At 43.3% G+C, this 15,478-nt stretch overlaps 1 protein-coding gene across 1 annotated transcript in view; it reads right to left on the bottom strand.

Moving 5' to 3' along the window:
- The window catches only part of syndig1l (synapse differentiation inducing 1-like), a 42,179-nt gene extending 26,903 nt beyond the window's left edge, over window positions 1–15,276 (bottom strand). Inside the window, exon 1 of the mRNA XM_030110388.1 lies at window positions 15,273–15,276. The gene's annotated coding sequence lies outside the window, so the exon portion shown is untranslated. The remainder of the gene's footprint in view (window positions 1–15,272) is intronic.
- Window positions 15,277–15,478: the final 202 nt, after the last annotated feature.

The following is a 15,478-nucleotide window of genomic DNA, read 5'->3' as shown; positions in this document are numbered from 1 at the left end:
AGCTTGAAATGCAATGAGTGTCACAACATTTAAGGAATAACTAACTGATAGGTTCAAATGTGGTTAATGTGGCAACATCAGGTGATAAATGACTTTACAGGGGTGAAGGGAATATAAAAGGAATATATTGGCAGTCTCCAGTATTGTGGAGTCTCCTGTGTGGGTACATAAAATCCTACAAATACGTTGGACAAAACACATTCGGCTGTGTTGTGCTGTTGATCAGTACATCCTGCGCTACTCTTCAGTTTATCTCTCTCACTTTAATCCCTGCTTCCTTCTTCCATCCTCGGACTCCCTCCTCCTCCTTACTTTTATGTTGCAGTTTTCTTTATCTTGCCTCCGCATTTCCACCCCCCCCCCCAATGTGGACTTTCTGTTTGCTGTACTCTTGAAGTTTTTGTGCGCCATGAATAAAATACCAGCGCCGTGCTCCGAGACCGCCCTGAGCCATGCGAGCGCCGGACAGCCGAGCAAGTTTCCACGGTTCCTCCCCGTTGAACCTCCTGTGTCTCATTGTGCTGACACGCTTGTTCCACGCCGGCGCTTCGTCCGGACGCTCCTGTTAGCTTTTCAGGTTGTTGACTAAGAGAGAGGCTCCTTTGCTTTTCAAGATGAGATTAGATGTACCCTGGTAGCTGCTGTCATGTGGTACAAGGGGAGGAAGACCCCAGGTTTAGACCCTGAAGTGGCTCTGTGCCAAAAAACAATGCGTCGTTTGTTGTTGGGACAATGATCTGTGACCTCTCTGGTGGAGAAATATTAATCCACAGTGATTTTCTGGACATGAAGTTGATTCATTTTTTTAGTAGCTGTGCTGGCTTCCATTAATTGGCTCCAACAGGGTGACACGTATCCAGTGTGTCCCTGTGTTTTTTTCAAAATGTCAAAGGAAATCAAAACGATAGACGCTTAAATTAAAAAGACTCCAAATGGAATTTTAACAGCAGTAAATTCTTGTTGCGTTGATACCCAAGTGTTGCAGTGATTACCATAATTACACAAAACAACCTTCAAGTCTGGAGGACAACGAGCCTTTAGTGGCTTCTGCACCGCAGTTTAGACTCGGCAGCAGATAAACATTTTTTAATGAAGTGAGATCTTCTTTGCAACGACACAAAATGAGAATCTGGTTTAATACCGAACGATATCACAAACATGAGGGTTTGGCATGCGCAAGGCGAGAAGCATCTGCGGGAAAATGCATCGTTTTCGAGTTTGTTTGCCATTTGGTGAATGAATGGCGTGCCGAGCCCCGGAGAGCCCAAAGGGAAAGATGACACCATGGGGTTGGATGTGTTGGTGGAGGAAGTAATCAAGCATATCAGAAGAAAATAATTTAGGCAATGAATCATAAGAGTGAAAAGTAAAAGATCATCGATCACAAAGTACAAGTTACGTGAAAAGAGGTGCAAAGATTAACGAAAGCTTAAGATTGGTTGTCTGAGGAATGACTCTCTTATTCTGCACATCTGTGAGACGCAACAATCTACATGTTCTGTTAGCATATCAGCTTCCACAAGTGTGTGCACAATTAAGTGGATCGGCCTTAGATTCTTTAATATTACCCATAAATATCAGTGCATCAGGTAGCGGGAGTGGCTGAAGGCGAACAGGCTCAGTCGCTGTGACGCGGTCTGAGAAAGCGGACACAATGGCTGTCGGAACGGCCGTTCCTGTTCCTGAAACCCTGCTATTTCCACTGTAAAAACTCTCCCCCTGCTCTAATGCTACGCGCCGACAGCAGATTACTTTCATGTCGATACTTGTGAGTGTTGGGAGAATTCTCTGTCATGTTTTCAAACACGTCATGGCTGCAGAAGATTTTTTTTTTTTTTCACGCCCCTGCAAAATGGGAATTAAAGTGCGAATTTAGTTCAAACGGACCAATATAGAAGAACCGGTGAAGGTGAGTGTCGTGGACATGGCCGGAGTCGTGCACGTTGGTGTGCGTGCGTGTTGTTGGTAAGTATGTGCGTGGTGTATCTAGAGAGCTGTGGATGAATATATGTAAGTTTCAGTGGGCGGTTATACTTTTGATAGGTAGAGAGAGAGAGAGAGAGAGAGAGAAGAGAAAGAGAGAGAGAGAATCACTTCCATGTGATCCCCTGGTCGAGAGCATTTGGGCATGCTGGCACCGAGCCAAGGCCGAGAGGCATAAGGAGCAGGGAGGTACGGCGGAAAGCGAATGAGGCAGAGCAATCGTCGTCGTGAGAAAAACAATTCGGCATGACAGAGATGGCACTGGCGGACGGCCGTGTGCCGCGGCGCGACGCTGTAATAGAGCCCCACGGCGTCTGACAAGGGGTTAATAGATTAGCGGACAACCTGTAAGCGTTCGAAGGTGCGGGAGGATAAAAAAAAAAAAAAAAACAGACGGTGGCACTGCTAACATGCCAGCCATGCTGATACATCTGCAGGCTTCAACCCCATCAGACTCCAGTCAGCACAGTCTATTTCCCTGTGTCAGCCTGTTGCCAATCAACCTCAGACCTCTGACCCTGAAGCCGAGAGCGAGTATTATCAGGCAGGCCTGGAGGCCAGAGTAGCGACATGCCACAGAATACCAATGTATCCTCTCCGTCGGCCATGTTTACCCACCTATTTGATCCGGGCTGTGTCTCTCTGAGTTTTTTTTTTTTTCCTGGATGCCACATGTGGAGATCTGCTCGCTGCGCTCAACAACAACAACTTCATCTTTCAGTAATTTAATTGGCGAAGCAGCGGCTGGCATATAATATGCATAACGAGGTAACGGCAGATAGTTACTGATGATCGCAAACCGGGATAATGCATGAGAGAGCACATTGCTGGAGATGCAAACAGCTCCCAGACCACATCTGTCCCTGAACCTTAGTCCGAGCCCTCGCACATGAAAGTCCACTGACAGATTAGGGAAACTATGAAGTGAGTAATGGGCTTAACACCGTGTTGACTGATCCTTTTATGAACTATTATCATCAAAGGAGACTGTGTAAAATGTCATAATCCACTTAGAATTAATCTGACGTTTATTCCTGTGTCAGCAGCCGACAGTCCGTCCTCTCTGTCTACATGTCTGTCTGAGCAGCCGACGGAACATAAAACCCTTCAGCAGGGAGCCTCGACTCCCTGGAGCCTCGGCTGTCCCTGTGTACGGCCACGCTCTTATCGTTTCCCACACCTCTGTCATAATGATTCGCTGTTCCTTGATGTGTAAATCCACCACCTCTGTCACGAGTTTAAATAATTGAATCGGAGGGTGTCGTCAATGCCAGCCACTCCCGCAGGGGTGGTGCGCTCCGAGTGTGAGCTTCAGGGGAAGTCGTCCCTGACCGCATGTGGCACGACGGTAGAGCAGCCTTCACAGTGCATTTTATTCGTAGAGTTCAGGTACAGATGGATAATTTACTCCTCCTCAGACGTTGATTACTCGTTTTCATCCACGGCGACCGCAGTTTAAAAAGTGATCAAGGCTGGCGTCGCTGGTGTCTTCCCAAATTGTTGCAGGCACCCTGAGGAGACCAGAGGGAGGAGGAGGAGAGATGGAAAGAGACTGTGTGTGTGTGTGTGTGTGTGTGTGTGTGTGTGTGTGTGTGTGTGTGTGTGTGTGTGTGTGTGTGTGTGTGTGTGTGTGTGTGCGTGCGCACTGGTATTACTCATGCTTGGAGCGACATTAGTGTGTTTACAGTCGCACTAAGGGGACCCACCCTCACTTTAAGGAGAAAAATCAAGAAGTGGAACACATTTTTTAGAAAATACCACAGTGTGCTGACTTGATTTAAGGTTAAAATGAGATCTGACGCTGATGAAAAATGACCTGAGTGATAAAAATGTATAAGAGTATATGCTCCTTTATATTTTGTCTGCTGCTGAATTATTGATGAAACAATTAGTAAGAACACCACCTGCAAGAACAACTTATTGAATGCAAATTATAACAACCTGGATTCTAGCTCCATCTTTTTATGAACACACTGAAACACCCCTGTGCTGCATGCTTTCTGCTCTTGTTCCAGCTTTTCGTTGTTTGGGAGGTGAAAATATCGCTGAATACGCTCTTTGGACAGGAGTTCTGACTGATCTGGATACGGGGGTGAAAGCGGTGTTCCAGCACGCAGAGTGGCCGCAGGACTTGAAGGCATTTTCCTCCGACAGCGCACACAAAGAGCGAGACTGAGAGGATGTGATTTCTCTCCCTCTTCGGCAGTCGCAGGTGAAAACTGTGAGCGGAGTTATTTTATCAACATCCTCCACCTCCCCCATCACCACCGAGGACACAAAGCAATGCGACACCACTCAGTTCTGTGGCCGTGACATGTCAACATGTGCGTTAATGCCCAAAACATATGGTGCGTAAAGACGGATGTTAATCTGGTCATAGATAAGTACTGCGATTTTCTTTCTTTCTTTTTTTTTTTTATCAAACAGAGAAGCTGTTGGAAGCAGAACATCTGGAAAAAAGGAGTGTTTTGAATTCTCTTACCTTTGACTTCTTTTCAGTCCGTTTGTTGTTTGGAGGGAGAAAACACTCGCTTGTTTCCGCCTGTACATGATGTCCGTGTCGCCGCCGGCGCGGTCCGCGGAAAAAGACATTTCTCAGACTTTATCGCTGGGAGGAATAGCCGATGGTTTGCGGTGCGAACAGGTCTCCGATCGGTAAAACCTCGCCGCCGCCACAGCCGCGCAATTTCCCTCCCCGCCTTCATAAATATGAAGGTCCCTTCGCTCCGGAAAAAAAAAGAAGAAGAAAGAAAAGGAAAAACAGAAAAACGTTTAGCGGATGGAATTTGGTCGCCTTTATAAAGTTGAAACACCTTCTCTAACAGAGAGAGAGAGAGCGAGCGAGAGAGAGAGAGGGAGAGAGGGAGGAGGAGGCAGGTTCAGAGGATGGAGAGAGGAGTGCGCGTTGCGGCGCGCGGCGCGCAGAAGAGCGTCCTCCCTGACGGACCGCCTGTGTGTATTTACTTTCTGAGTGTTGAAAACATGCAAAGGAGGTTAATCTTCTATTAAGAGGGTGCTTTTTTCCTCCCTCCCTCTCCCTCTCTCTCCCTTCGTTTTTTTTTTTTTTTTTTTTTATCTCTGTTAAACATCCCCACGCAGCTGCGGGCTATCAGAAGCTTTAAAAACCAAGGAATTACAGCTCATTTGGACACTCCCTGATCTAAATCAATTAGCCAATTCCGAGCGCGCATTCTGTCTGATGTTAAACCCGCACACTATAAAAATGTTATTGGAGACAGTAAAGCCCAAAGCAATACAGTGCGGCGTGTCGTTAAGCTGAAAGGTGAGAGGACGTGATTGAGGAGGGCTGTCAGGCTCCGGTGACAGCTGCTGCTTTTTATAACTCCCAAAATATGACGAGGTTAAACGGGCACATAGAACTACAACAGCGGAGGAATATCAACAATTTAATTACTTTTTTTTTTAATCACAAAAATAGACATGGACAACACGGAGAGACTACATAGAATATGACTTAAAAAAAAACTTTCAACAGGATGTTCACAGCATCTCTGTAATTTATGAGGGGAAAATCATTACAGAAATTGATTAAATTGAGTTCAGAAAGTCAAAACGCCTTTATTGTCATTATATTAAAGTCCAGTGTGACAAGATGAAGACTAATCTGCATTATAAATGGAAAACATAAAACAAGTCATTCAAATAAATGAAGTAAACTCTGGAGGGTTAAAGTTCTGAGGGAAAGAATGTGCATGAAGTCACGTTGGAAATACTGGCTTGTTTGATGGAGGGAGTCTGTCTGAGGTGCTCTGGCTGTTTGGTGCTGCAACCGAGAGACTGGTAGCAGGTGAAAGAGATTTTTCTCAGGGTGTGGCTCTGGTACCATCATCTGACCTGACATGGTTTTAGCTGTATGTCTTCAGCAAAATCAAAATACAGTAAGTCCAGCATTTTGCCACAGTTAAGTTTCACCATGGATGCATGAGAGATGAATGTACCACATTACTGCTTTACTCTGCTCTGGTTCCATCAGTTCTGATCATCTGACATGACAGTTTGTTGTGATCTGGTTTGAAATGGCTGGAAATCAGTCAGATAAATGTGACGTCTGCACAGCAGAGCGGTGCCTCAACAGGAACAGTGAAAGTCTGCCTCGGGATATTGACGATCAGACATAACTGTTGATCATCATTTAATAGTCAAGTGTTGGGGTTCATCATGTAGCGGGCTCCTAAAAATGAATTAATCTGTAAGAGCGGACATTAGAACAATAATGTACAATAAAAATGAAGCACGGTCCTCCAACAGTTGCAGCAGCTACACCGCCAAACTGCTGACTGGAAACACATAAACCACATTAACTAAGAAATGACTGACCTGATAAAGAACTACCTAACTTATTTCACTGCCATATTTATCAGTAGTTGTTTTCTTTTCACTATATTTCTAGTATCATTTGTCCAGTAAAAGAATAATAAGATTGAACCTCTTAAGCTCGGTAACATTCTAGGTCGTGTAGATCAATTGTGCACAGAAACACAAACACACACACACATAGATCAAACAAAGAGCTGAACAGAGACAAGAATGCGCCCGCCCACACACTGTTTAACTCAGTTGGAGGCATAATAGTGAGTCGATGATGGTGACGAGGGATCTTTTCAAATGTTGGGAATAAGTGGGCTCTGGGTGTCATTAAGAGGGCAGGTAAACAAAATCAACCCGGTCTATGACTAGTTCAGTGCTACAGAACCTGGAATCTGGATTCCAGAAGCTGGAATCTAATGGCGCTCTTTAAGAACCTTTGATACCGTGTTGCCAAAAGTTGTATATAGTGCAGTATGTTACTGTTTTTGATGCTACATTTTCAGTTTGGATGGCTGAGGATTGCAGACACTGCATATGTGATTCTGCAGTTGCAAACCCTGTATTTGCGTCTTGTTCAGACAGACCAGTATCTGTACATCTTAGACCAAAAGATCAGTTTCTATCTTGCATTCCAGGCTCATCGGGTGAAACAGAAGGCTTAAATTATGTGTGCAGTTGGGGCATATGTGCATTCTTGGTACGCTCTGAACCTGAAATTCTCTGGCATGAATAGACTGAAATTGATTCAGCATTTCTCCAGATATCCTCCCACTCCTCGTCATCGATTGTGACAGATCGTTCCCGCTACCCTGTTCTTCTAACGCCCTGTGAAGTAACAAGATGGTGCAAATCTGATAAATCTAAGACTTCACGCTTGGTGCTGTCCAAGTGGGGAAAAAATTCTATTAACCAATGAAGTTCTGCTTCACAAAGCTCTATTATATTGTTGCTAGCTGGCATTGTTGATAGTTATACTGCATATATTCTGTTTTACATGCAGGGAATCTTTGAATTACTGTGTTCCTGCTGTTAAATAGCTGTCTTCATTTCAGGTTGAAAGCATCCTTCTGAGGGCTAATAGTGAACTTCAAGAAGCTAATTTAAGTGAATGAACATCAAAGGAAATCTGGATCATTATCTGGGATCTAAATCTCCTTTAACAGCACATAAGTGGAGTCCTGACCACAATCTTGTCATTTTGATCTTGAAAGTAGAAAATCCTGCAGTGACAGACGGGGATTTCCCAGCAATGACGCTCCCTCCCTTTCATGTACGGTATATATTGTGCGTTTGACATTTGAACCTGCGCACTACGAGACAAGGGGGAAAGGGTTGACAGTTCATCAGAAGTAGTTGTGATCGAACGCTTCAACCTTTTCCACAACAGCGGAGGAAAAGCGGCGCATGTTACAGCGAGTTCTGGCAGTGACAGGCTGTGAAAGAAACCAGAGAGAGGTTAAAAATTCATCACACTCAACATTTAAATGACCCGCTGCTCCAACTCTGTGCTGTTTCCAGTTACATCTGTTCTTTCACACTGTCAACCGCTGTCTGCTTTTTCCTTTCTGTTTTTTTTTTTTTTTTTTTTTTTTTCCAGCTCTAACTCAATATCATTGCAATCATATCTGACAAATAGATTCAGATCCAGTGGCCAGCTGCAGTCAGGAGCCCGTCAGAGAACCATCAATCACAGACGTCACACGCGGCCTCCCTTCCTGCCTTCGCTTCTCTATCCGGAGTCTAGCTTGACCACGAAGACGCCGTCACGCCGGCGGATTGCGCTGTGTCTTCCTCAGCGCTGCGGTGGTGGTGATGGTGGTCATTCTCCCTGCACCTGCAGGGATGTCTTGCATTGCAGATGAGCTGTAACATCCAATTTGTTTGTGTTGGGACTGACTCCAATTCCTTTGCCACAGAACATTAGGGCTGCAAATTAATATCCCCAGGCTCGGCGGGTCACGAGGCTGCCTCCAGACAGGAGACAGGCGCGCTGGGATAATGGCAGACGCATGGGGAGAATTCTTTAAGAGCCGACCCGGTCTTTATAAGCGCCCGTTCTCCTCCCCGCTTCTTATGGTTTCATTCATCACCTTTGGAGACCTCCTCCCAAATGAGTGTCGAAGGCAGAGGGCTCATTCACGCCGTCGTGCTCAGAGTTTTAACAGCTACAGTCTCTGTCACTCTCTGCACACACTCACCGGGAGAAAACAGAAGGGAATACAAATGAGCAGCAAGACACCTGTATATACGGCGAGGCTCGGCATTTAAAAATGCTCGCTGCTCATTGGTTTGTGTCGCTGTCTTAAAGTTGTGTGTTTTTTTAATCTATCCATTGCATTCTAAACATTCATCCATGTGGACGTAAAATAAATGAAATCGTCCCAGAATAATTTATGTCATAATTTTGTTCAATCATGAAAATTGTGCTGGGAGTATTTGTGAGTCCAACCATCTGGTTTTATTTACACTGCCAGAGCTTCTTATGTTGGGTGCTTGCATCTATATAAATCACGATTATATGACTGAATGCTCTTTTTTTGGTGTAATCTACAGACAGCGTTACATTTTCCTGCAGCTTGATGAGAACTTTTAGCTGCACATCGTGGAGAATCAGTTCACCTGCTCTGCGAGAACATCCTCCCAAAACTGTGAGCTGTTTCAGACGCCCTTTTGTTTTCGACTGGATTAAATACATTTCGTGCAGCATGGTAATTAGAGAGCTTACAAAGCAAATTTTTGCCTGGACTGGCATCAGATTCAACTCTCAGATGTATAGATGCTAGAAGAACCGAAGTTTGCTTCCCTGTTCATGTTTCTATCCCATCATTTATTTAGAATATGGATTTGTAAAATAGCGTTACCAGTAAACTGACCACAGCTTTTTTTCTGATGATCTGATCGATTCAAATTTGAATGCAGAATGGACGGTGTGGTTCTCGGAGCTGTAACTCACCGTCGGTCTTTATTGCGCCGCTGGAGACGAGGAGCGAAGCTGTTTTTAAGTGCATTAGCTGAGGTTCTAAGAGAGTGTGTATCTGTTTCTAGGGGGCAGCGAGGAGGACAGATGATGACTGCCGGCCTATTTTTACAGCTGGTGAGTGTAAATGTCTGAGGGAAGGGCAGCGGTCCATCTGCTGCAGGTCCTTCCTGCACTCAAATGTACAGCTGGAGAAGCACACAGTTCAGTCTCAGGTCATCAGGCTCTCTATGGCCGACTGAGAGAAATTAATCAGCGGGAGAAGAAGGAGGCCAGCTTGTTCCTGTTCCTCAGGAATTAAAGTCTCAGCCGGGCCGCCTTCCTCTTATATAGACTTTATCAATTCCTATTCTTCCTTAACCTTACTTACACACCCTCAGAGCAGCGGGCTGCCCTGGTGTGATAACCTGTCGGTCGTGGGATTTCAAAATACTCGATCCAAAATCCATGTCTCCAACCTCTCAAAACAGAATGGACAAAAGGGAATTTAAGGCTCTCCACCACCTCTGTCTGCTTATCATGAATGCAGTGGACAGTTTGGGTCGATCTTCTCTGAAGGCTGTTCAGCTCTTCTCTGGTAGTTTCATCAACAGCCCTGACTGTGGTGTTACTGGACCGTAAAACGTCTAAATATGACTGGATGAATATTGCGAGGCTGGAAATGGAGACTGAGACATGAATTCACTTAAAAAGGCCCGTGTTTGAGTAAAGATCAACATTGAGCTTCTCTCAGTTTTGTCTACAATGTTATTTTAATGTTCGATATATGCAAGGCTGCTTTAACTGCTGCCTGGATAATAAACGTTACACAACAAAAAGTCTGAGAGTTCCCAACATTCAGACTTCATGTCGTTGATGAATCCTCTGCAAAACTGTAAGAAAAACCATGTTGAGCCCCACTCATCCAGCGTTTTGGTATTCAAACCCAATGAAAAGCATTCAGTGGGACCAATACCGATCACATCATCTGATGGACAGCAGTACATTTTTTTCATGCTGAACGAAATTGCTCAGCTTAAGTATTTATTTTATCATCTAAGAGGGAAAAAAAATAATAAATCCTTCTCAAAAATGCTCAGTTATTTTTTTTAGCACTCCAAAGAGAGCCCAGGGACCATTAATGCAACTAAAAGCAACTCGCAGCTGTAACATCGACCGAACACCACTTGTAATAACTCTTTGAAGTGTTTAGTTAACAAGCTTTCAGTAAATGTAGCCTGCCGAGGCTCATTATTAGTCAGCAGAATTTCAAACATTGTGTGAAATATGATAAAGTGCAGAAGTTTCCCAGAATCTTTGATGACTTATCTTTCCTTCCTCCTCAATATATTCATGACTCTTTGGCTAAAATGTTGACTCAAGGCAACAGCGGCCAGGTGGGCGAGGCTCTCACCTTTCTTTGTGTTTTTTAATGGCTCTGCGGTTCACATGCAGCATACTAAATACATCCAGCTCAAAGCATACAAAAAAAAAGTTGTTTATGTGAGCCTTTATCTTTTTAAAGCTCCTTCTGAAGGTAAGATCAGTCGCATATATCCCACTATAGCGTCTGTCTGACAGCGCTTTTTTCAGTCTACACAAAAGCGCCTTTGGACAAAGAGCAAACACGTTTACAGGACAGCAAACTGTGTGAGAAAGTTCCATGATTTCTTGATCTTAATCTAAATCAAAGTATAATTTCTATTCAAGGCATGAGAAAAGAGTGAAATAACTGTGGTGGCCTGTCATCCAATAATGTGAAAAGTTAAAACTCAAACACAGGTTGAATCTGTGCAGCTTTATATGATGGCAATGTGCTTCTGTCCATGTGGTCATGATATCAGTAAGGTATAGTTCGACCTGCAGTCTTGGACAACCGTGTTGAAGTTATCACTGCTGATTTTTTTTTTTTTTTTTTTTTAGCACGTTTCTGTTACATTCGTAAATGCACATCAAAAACAAGAACAAAATCACAATGTTATGCTGCTAAAATGCAGAGGAGCAGAGCGCTACTGTCGTCCCTCTGAACTGAGAAAGCCGACTGAAAGCGAGCGTGGAGCGGCTCTTTATATTTGCTGTTTCATCCTTTGACAAATCCAGGCCGCTTGGCTCAGAAATCTAAATGGAATTCCACACATTTTTAGAGGTTACTATTACTTTGTTTGCACATTCATGGGATTCGGCGGCCGTAATGAAAGCAGATCGCAGCAGCTTGTCAAACAACGCTTCGGGTTCTCTCCAGCAAACAGAAAAGAAGCAGAAAAAGCTCTGAAAATAATCACGCTGGAGGTGGACTGGTCATTTTTATTTGGTTTGTTTGTTTTTGGTGATGCACGATTCTCTGAAATTACTTTTGAAGATTACTTTTTCATGTTTGAGTAAGTAGAGAGGAGGCATTATACATTACTGAGAAGACATTGCTGTTGTCTTGGTACCTTTGTAAAGTTTAAATAATCATTTAAAGTATAAATAATCATTTAAAGTATATAACGGTGATCTTAAACATTTTTCAGAACCTCCAAATGGAGTGTGGACCTTGTACTGTAGACATTATATTTCATTGCAACTTGTTATTGTGCAAGGCTATTAAAAAAAAGAACAGGTTCATATATTCATTTTTATTTTGAACATGTTCACGGTAGAGGGACTGGGGCAGCCTTGGTGTTGCTATTTCTATACATTCCTCGTCAACTTATTATACCAAAACCAGCCTCGCACTGCGCCAGCTGCATGATAATGAAGCAAACACACTGCATGAGCCGAAATGTTTATTTTAAACATAAACATTATAAATATTGATCGTATTTGTACAAGAGGATTCTGGCAGAAATAGTTTGGGACCCAATGCACCACAATATGTAGGATTCATGTCAATAACAATTTAAGTTGGATGGAACAATGGTAGAGGAAACTGATAAAGGAAAAAAAAATCTCAAAGCTCATTGACCTTCTCTATATATTCGGTAAATATTCGGCGTCTTTTGGGTGTTCTGGTTGGGAGTTTTTCTGTCTGGGTTCCTCTCCGGTGTCTCACTCTATTTTTTTTTGTGCTCCAGTAAAATGAGTTCCTTTTCCACTTTTGGTGGTGTTTGGCAGTTTGGAGTCCACCTTGAAGCAAACCCAACAGACACTGTTAGTTTATCCCCGTTGACATTACGCAGAGAACATCACGGAAACTTAATCTTTCATCACATGATCAACAAATCAAAATTCAACTCTTTATATCTACTGACTAACATAACCTTGGATTCTGTGAGGAAACTGGAATTACAAAGAGAGAAAAGAGTAAACTGTGGAGTATGAACCAACACGCTACCTTTAAAAGTACTTGAGGTTTTCTTTCACCAGAGGTTAATACAATGCAAATATCTGTGATGACGATTATTACTCTGCTTTTCACTCAGTGGATTCTGCTGCATAAATGCACACATAGTAAAAGAAAGGGTATTAATTCAAGCAGACAGGCTCACACTGACTGACACTAATTCTTCAGTGTAAAGTCACTTGTCAGAGCAAAGTGTGCACGGTTTGCTTGCTTCAGCTGTGCAGTGTAATTTTGGGCTGTCAGTTGCTTTAATGAACAGTTTTCCAGATAAGAGAATTAAGAAATCACAGATTTGTTCAGTCACCAGTGGAAAAAAGCTTTTCCAGTCTGCGGCTTGCCTGACAGCTCGGCGGTGTTATGACTGATAAGGGTAAAGTCGCCCGGCACTTGAAACCGGAGCCATTGTCCTGTCTGGCAGTTGAACATTCAGTGAAGGACCGGCATGATGGACAACCCATTCATAATTGAAAAATAGGAGGGAAATAGGGCAGGATTGAACTGTAAGTGGAGCTGTGAGCCCCCCCCCGGTACAGCTTGAGTCCTGCTTTAATGCAGGCTTGACAATATGTGTTTTAATATGGGTGTTTATGCAAAGTCCCACATAGAAAGCTATTTATCAAAAAAGACACTGCAGTTTAAGTATTTGTGTGTGTATTTTAATACAGTGGCAGTTCTTTAGGACCGTGTCCCGCTGATGACTTTCACTTCATCCTCCCACTTTTGATCAGGACCCCTCTCCATCTCTGCTGCTTCGCCGCTCGCCTTCGGGGTCCTATTAAGAGTCTCTCCCTGCCTCTTTGATTTCCACCACCTGCCTGTGCCTGTTGTGCTTTGCCTGGCCGTGACTGTTTCAAACCACTAACCAGTGAGCCGCTCCACTTTGTGTGAACCCCTAAAGACTGTCGCACAATCACACAACCCACCCACCAGCGGATAGCGGACTACAAGGGAGCCATTGATGTTTGAAATAGAATCTCATCAGCGAATGCTCCAGAGTGCCTTAGAATGACTGAGGCAGCTCCGCTTCCTTGGCAATTAATTAAACTGTTAATTTAATTACCTTAATGGAAATATATTGAGTAAACAACCACGTCATTTGAAAGACTTTTTTTTTAAATTAATATTAATATGGTTAATAGTGTCGAATTTATCATTTGTGCAGTGTCCTTTATTGTGACGACAGAGACTATATATAAATCAGCTTGAAGTTTCATTTGAGGATTAGAAATAAGCACTGCAAAAAAAAAAAATAAATAAAAAATCAGTCATATGTATTTGCATTTTTTTTTTTCAGTTGGCGCTATCATTAAAAGCATGGGTGCCTGTCCAATTGCAGGTTTAATTTCACTGTCCCTTAGTGCTCAGCCAAGCCTACCGCGTCTGTCTTGTGAAGATCCCGGCTACATGATTGGCAACTGTTTAATGAGGGCCTGCGTACCTTTGATTACTCAGCTTTACTAATGAACAGCATGTCAGTTTTGCCCTATTACCGAATACAGTCCTGGCTACCCGGGGTAATCAGTAGAGCGGCGTGTCCAAATGCCAGTCAAAGGGCACACTTGATAATTCCCACAGCTCCCGCTGGAAAATTTGAATAATCAATTCAGATTTTGAGTTATTTATTTTCTATGCGAGTGTTTGGAAAAACATCACAACACATGCCATGACCGCGTGCTTGTGCACACAGGATGCCCTCCCAATATTAATTCCCCACTTTGGGAACACTGCTCACTGTGTTTTGCTGGTTTTCAGAAAAGCACACATTTGTTTATTTATCGACTCGAAGTCGAGCGGCTTTCGCTGTTAAGCTCAAGTTGCTCACAAGTGAGACTGCTAATCCTGTCATGAAACGCAGATACAGTTGAGAGGAAAATCTTAAATTTAAACAAGGTTGGACGGGGTAATCACAGTTCTGATTTTCACTATTTCATGAACACCTTCACAGCATTAGTGCATCTAACATCGTCAAATCAATTCAGCCTACTCAGAATCAAATACCTCAAACATGGGATTTGATTGTGATTAAACTGAGAGTTCAGCTCTTTGGGCTCTTCTCCCTTGAGTGCTCTTCCCTAACTAATACTTGGTAATCACATTTGCAGTTTTTTGGCATAAAATCCCGCTCGTATGCAGATGACACTACCCACTCACAGGGGCTGTAAGTCTGCGTCTCTGCAACCGTGTGCTGCTTCTGTGTCCTGAGCTGCTCGACAGAGCCGGGGGACAAAATGCTCTGGAGCTTTCGCTATAATTATTCTCTTTGTCCTGGTTGCTATTAAGACTGCGGTGACACTATGGTGCTAAGTGTCCTGCTGCAGAGAGAAACAGAACATTTCTAAAATGTGAAGATGGGTTAAAGCAGGTATGTGAAACATACAGCCTGCAGGGAGAAAAACAAGCCAGCCAGCAGGTTCAAGAAGAGACCAGAAGATAACATTTCCCTGTGTGAAAAAAACAACGGAAACATTTAAAAGTACGTTTTACGGTTGTTTTGCGGCCATAAAAGAAACATTAGAGTCATTCTGCGGAGGTGGATTGGTGAGCATGCACACTGAAGGCTGCAGAGATTTTCTTGAGTGTTATGTTTGCCAGCATCTTTGTGGAGATTTGGAGAGCTTATTGAAACACAAGTGAAGGTCCAGGTATTTGCAAGGAACACGAGGAAAGACTGAAAGCAACTATGGAAGAGTGTTAAATCTCTGAGCCTAATACAACACATTAGTCAACATCAAGGAAAATTAAAGTGAATCATGAGGCTTCCACATTTTAAGGTTCACAGCCATTGCATCTCTCTGCGCCTGTGTTACTCATAAAGACAGGTGGTCTCAGCATTAACTTTCCATTAGAAATGTTGTAATGTGTCACAAAATGCAAAAAAGTTAGAT

Source organism: Salarias fasciatus, chromosome 15 (assembly GCF_902148845.1).
Source record: "Salarias fasciatus chromosome 15, fSalaFa1.1, whole genome shotgun sequence".
Taxonomy (NCBI): Eukaryota; Metazoa; Chordata; class Actinopteri; order Blenniiformes; family Blenniidae; genus Salarias; species Salarias fasciatus.
The sequence above is the reverse complement of the archived record's forward strand: the minus strand, read 5'-3'. Positions and strand labels throughout refer to the sequence as shown.